The sequence below is a fragment of the Chrysochloris asiatica genome, unplaced genomic scaffold, assembly GCF_000296735.1.
Source record: "Chrysochloris asiatica unplaced genomic scaffold, ChrAsi1.0 scaffold00082, whole genome shotgun sequence".
NCBI lineage: Eukaryota > Metazoa > Chordata > Mammalia > Afrosoricida > Chrysochloridae > Chrysochloris > Chrysochloris asiatica.
Window position 1 is genome coordinate 2,011,148 of NW_006408600.1, and position 5,711 is coordinate 2,016,858.

Sequence of the window (5,711 nt, forward strand, 5' to 3'; positions counted from 1 at the left end):
CGAACATTGTTTCGTTCTGCTGTGCATGGAGTCGCTATGAGTCGGTTCCGACTCGATGGCACCTGACAACAACAACAACAACAGGGATCACATACAATTTGAACATTATTGATGCTCCTTATTCCTGAGTCAGTTAGTACTTTTAGATGTTTCCAGACAGAGATTGGAAATGTTTTGCTTGGTTTTACAGCAAAATGAATTGTAAATTCATAATTAACATTTCAGATTGAAATTCATGACTGTAGGTTTTGCTTAACCCCATCAAAGCATCGTTGATTTCTTCTGATTCTCAATGACAGTGTTGTTGTTATCAGTTGCTTTGGGGTTGGCTGCAATTCATAACAACTCTATGTATAACAGAACGGTGTTGCCTGCTTCTGTACCATCTTCACAATCATTGGTATGTTCGCATCCATTGTGGTGGCTACTTTGTATTTTGAGTGCTTTTCAACCTAGGGGCTCATCTTACAGCACAAATAAAAAATATCCTATTGTGATCGATAGGGTTCTCATTAGCTGATTTCGTAGTGTGCTGTCAAGCCTTTCTTTCTAGCCATTTTAATCTGGAAGCTCTGCTAAGATCTGTCCATCATGGTTGAACCTGTTGGTATTTAAGCATAATAGCAACTCACAAGTCATCACAGTAAGATAAATTGATAGATGGGTGGTAGACAGCAATATAATTACTATTTTATTGCTTTTCTTTTCCATGAAGAAGTTTTAACTTTTAATTTTGGTAATAAATTCTCTAGGTTTACTTTCTGAAGCAAGCACAGGCATAGGGCTTATTTAGAAAGAAAGAACCATGATTAAAAGCAGCCTAAATCCAAGGAAAACCCTGGCTGAATGCCCAGAGACCACAGCCTAATGTTTCTCCATAGATTCACAGACCCCCACCTTTATTCCTTATTATTACTGATGCAACTATAACCAGAAAAACCGTAGATTTCACAATAGCAGTCCCTCCTCTAACTTAGACTTTGTTTTTCTCCCAGAGCTTTTATTGATTTGGATGGATAAACACAATAATGTGGGATGTGGACTAGGATCCTGGAAGAGCAAACTCTTTGGGTAAAGCTGAGGGGCACAAACTGTGCAAAATGTGGCTAACAAATGTGTTTCGCTACAACACCACTGCCATGAGAACAGAGAGATGTTTTCTAAAATTCTCATCCCTCTTCTTAGAAATGAATTGTACTGTCATGATGACTTTCTTTTTTTTTAATTCAAAGTTTTTATTGCTTGAGTGTTTCTCTTTTTATATTCAATTTTAGCGGAGGAATAAAAGACAAATATTTTCATGGATGAATGAAAATATGTGATATTTATTAGAAATCACTTATTTACTTTTTTCAGTGAATGCATATTTAAAATGTTTAAAAGCAGTTGATTGCATACAGAATTTCTAGGTAGATCCTATATGCTTCATGGTTCTGATGACAGAATACAACTTAATATCATTGATTGTGTATCTTTTTTGTTTTTTTTGTAAGTTTTTATTGTGAACTGAGTGATCCTTTACATAGGAGAACATTGGCTTTACATCATTGTTTTATTTTAAAGATTACAATCTCCTCCATGCATAATCATTCAACAGTATTTGCTTCTATTCCCTTACTTCTGTTGTTGTTTTTTTTTGTTGTGTGTGTGTGTGTGTGTGTGTATGTGTGTGGGGGGGTGGGATGTACATAAAAACACTCAGGAATATATAAAAATTTAAACAATCAAAGGGCACATTCTGTAAGCCTGCCTCCTGGCTGCCAGCACCCATTCCCTCTCTATCCATGAGTCTAGAGTCCTCAGCTGCTCCCCCTCTCCATGTCCTCATCTCTGCCTCCATTTCTAGTGTTGCTGCTGCTTTGTGTTGGGTCCCACATTCCACTCATGCTCTTCTTCCTTGGTGGTCCTAGGGTCCTCTGCTTCTGGACTGTAAGATTAACTACACCCCTGTTTTTGTTACAAAACTTCTACCTTTACAGTTGTGACAGTCAGAATTAGTCATGATAACAATTACTCACTATTGAATCATAAGACTCTTAGCCCCATATCCTTTCACCAGACCTGTCTAGACAAGATGAAAACTATACAGTGGGGACTTTTTCTTCCCCTGCATACTCTTAAACTAAACTCCCTCTTGAAAACTTGTAAGCCAATCACTTCGTGCCTCTATTGCCCCCTCATTTTATTATGTTTGTTTTATTTGTGATGTTGCTGCTTCTTTGTTCTGTCTGTCTTCCTTTGTTGAGTAAATGATTTTGTGTTCTTTCTTGTGAGTTTCCTCATAGTTTTAATGTTTCCATGTTCTTCTCGGATTTTCATTCTCTTGGTATGTTGTGATGTGTTAAGTTTCTTTGAGGTTGCCTTATAGTCCATTAACTTTTCTCTCCATTTAGTGCAGTCTATTTTATCCTGTAATCAACCTGACCTTCTCACTATCTGGATCTCTGTTCCTACATGTTTACCTTCTTTTATATTGTACTTGTTTTGATCATAAACTGATCTCCCAGATTCTCTGAGTTTATAATTTTGTTCTGTTCTTATAATTTTGTTCTGTTCTCAATTCTTCCTTCTGTTGACTTAATTCAAGGAGATAATACCACGTATGTCAATCGCTGGTTGTTGTCTGTTCTTGTTGGTTCTCAGTCCACAGAACTCCCTTTAGGATGCTTTGTAGCACAGGGTTGGCTTTGGCAAAATGCCTTAGCTTCTGTTTATCTTGGAATGTTTTGATTACACCGTCATATTTGATTGATAGCTTTGCTGGATAAAGGATTCTTGGTTGGCAATTTTTGTCTTTCAGGGTTTTATAAATGTCTCCTCATTGTCTTCTTGCTTGCATGGTTTCTGCTGAGAGATCTGAGCTTAATCTGACTTACTTGCCTTTGTATGCGACAATTCTGTTTTCCCTGGCTGTTTTCAGAAGTGTCTCCTTATCTTTGATTTTGGAGAGCTTGACTATGATATGTCTTGGTGATTTTCTTTTGGGGTCTATCCTTCCTGGGGTTCGTTGAGCTTCTTGAATGTTTATCTTTTCACTTTTCAGGATGTTAGAGAAATTTTCTTCCAGCAGTTCTTCAACTATTTCCTCTGTGGACTTATGGGATTCTTCTTGTTCTGGAATGCCAATAATTCTTAAGTTATTCCTCTTCATGTTGTCCAATATGAATCTTAGACCATCTTCAGAATTTTTTATCCTTTTTTGTGTTCTTCTATCTTAGTGGTATTCAGAGATTTGTCTTCCAGATCACTGGTTCTGCCTTCCATCTCATCTATTCTACTCCTCTGCCCTTTCCGAGTGTTCTCTATTTCTGATATTTTGTTATTGATCATTTGGACCTCTTTCTGTAGGTTTTGAATTGTTTCTAATGCTCTAGCTATCTTATTTGATTGTTCCTGTTGCACTTTCCTGGCTTTTTCCTTATGTTTCTCAACTCCATTGTAAAGTGTTTTGAAACATTTTATGATCATTTTTCTGAATTCCATCTCAGGCATTTCCAAGGCCTGCCCTCCTTCCAGAATGGAGTCCAGGTCTACTTCTAGGTCATTTGTTTTTGACACTTTATCTTGTTTCTGGACATGTGCTGATATGGTCATCTGCTTTTGCTTCTTGGGCATGTTTAGTGTTTATCTGTGGCCTTAATACTTAATTGAGTATGTGTTTTGGTATTTTTACGCTTTCTGATTGCTTCCAGGAAGATGTGATCAGTATGTGGGCTTCCCTTTTCACTCTTCTTATTGTTTAGCTCAGAGTAACTTTCAAAGGTGTTGTCTGTTTCCCTGCTATATGGCAGTTGGTATTGGTTCTTGCCTGGGTTTTGGTGTTTTATAGGGTGTGATTGTAGGTTGGCTGTATGGTAGCAGTTGCCGACTCTTCTTGTGTAATATAGGGAAACAAAGGGTCCTCCAAAGGCAGAAGTGGGAGTATATAACAGCAAAACAATACCAGCAAAAAAACAAAAAACAAAAAAGACTGAAAAACAGCAACAACAAAAACAAGACTGATACTGCAGTCTCTATTCACAGAAAAGAGGAGGGAGAGAAGAAAAAGAAGGAAGAAAAAAAAAGAAAAAGTAAATAAAAAGAAAAAAAAATTACTTTTAAAAATTAAAACAAAAACAAAAACAAAAAAACTGTAGCCTAATATGAGCTCTCTTTCCATCCCTACAGCCCTCTCCTTCTCTTTCCTGTGTTAAAAAACAGAACAAAAAGCAAACAAGAAAAATTCAAGGCCTGCTCTTGGGCTGAGTATCTGTCAGCTGTTTGGTTTTAAGTGGAAACTGTCTCTTTAAATTTCTAGGAGATCTATGCATGTGCGTAGTAGAAACCTCTGAGGTTGGGGCTGGGGTGTCCACCAGCACAGCCACCCCTATAGTCACCAGAATGGAGGTATGCAGACAGCAAGGCACCAACGAAAGATAACAAACAAAAAAGAATGTCTACACCTCTATCTCTGTGGCTCTTTCAGGCGTCTGTGGCTGTTCTGATCCTTTCCCCACTTGGGCCCACACAAAATGGCTGCTCCTGGAGCCGCTGAGCATCCTGAACCAGGAAGCAATGGATTTCTTGCTTCTGCCACAAACTTCCCAGCTGTAAGTCTTCCAACCTTCCAAATATCCTTTATATGTGGTTCAGAGTTCTGGGACCATCCCCTGAACCTTCCCGGTCCTGTATTCTGTGTTGCTCCTGGCAGAGCTCGTCATTGCACTTCCACCCAATCTGTCATCTTGTTTTCTCCCTGCTCCCTCATTTTAGGTTGTTGTTAAGTGCTGCTGAGTCAATTCTGACCCATACCAACTCTGTATAGGGTTTCCTAGGAGCAGCTGGTGAGCTTGAACCACCAACCTTTCAGTTCAAATGACTTTGCTGTCTTACGCATTAGCCCATGTAACCAATGTCTAAGTGCCCATCCCTATTTACCCTGTATACAAATATTGCAACAAAATGTGCAACTATCTGTAGTCAGAAAACCAAAAAGAATATGCTCAGCATTTCTCAAGCTGGGGGAACTGAAGAAAAAATTCAAGCCTCAACTTTCATTATTGAAGGATTCTCTGGGCAAATTATTGAATGATGCAGAAATCAACAAAAGAAGATGGAAGGAATCTTTAGAGTCATACAAAAAAGAAATGGTTGATGTTTAGTCATTTCAAGAGGTAGCATATGATCAAGAGCCAATGATACTGAAGGAAGAAGTCCAAGGTGCATTGAAGGAATTGGCAAAGAGCAGGGCACCAGGAATTGATGGAATGAAAATGGAAATCTTTTAAGAAAGTGAGGCTGCAAAGGAGGCACTCACTCATCTATGCCAAGAAATTTGGAAGACAATTATCTGTCCAACTGATTGGAAGTGATCCGTATTTGTGCCCATTCCAAAGAGAGGTGACCCAACAGAATGAAGAAATCATTGGACAATCTCTTTGATATCCCATGTGAGTAAAGTTTTACTAAAGATAATACAGAAATGGCTGTAAGCATACATTCACAGAGAACTTCCAGAGGTTCAAGCAGGATTTAGAAGACGACCAGGAATGAGGGATATCATTGCTGATGTCCAATGGATCTTGGTTGAAAGCAGAGAATACCAGAAAGATATTTACCTGTGCTTTACCAACTATGCAAAGTCTTTTGATTGTGTGGATCATGAAAAACTATGGACAACATTGCAAAGTATGAGTATTACTGAGCACTTAATTGTGCTCATGAGGAATCTG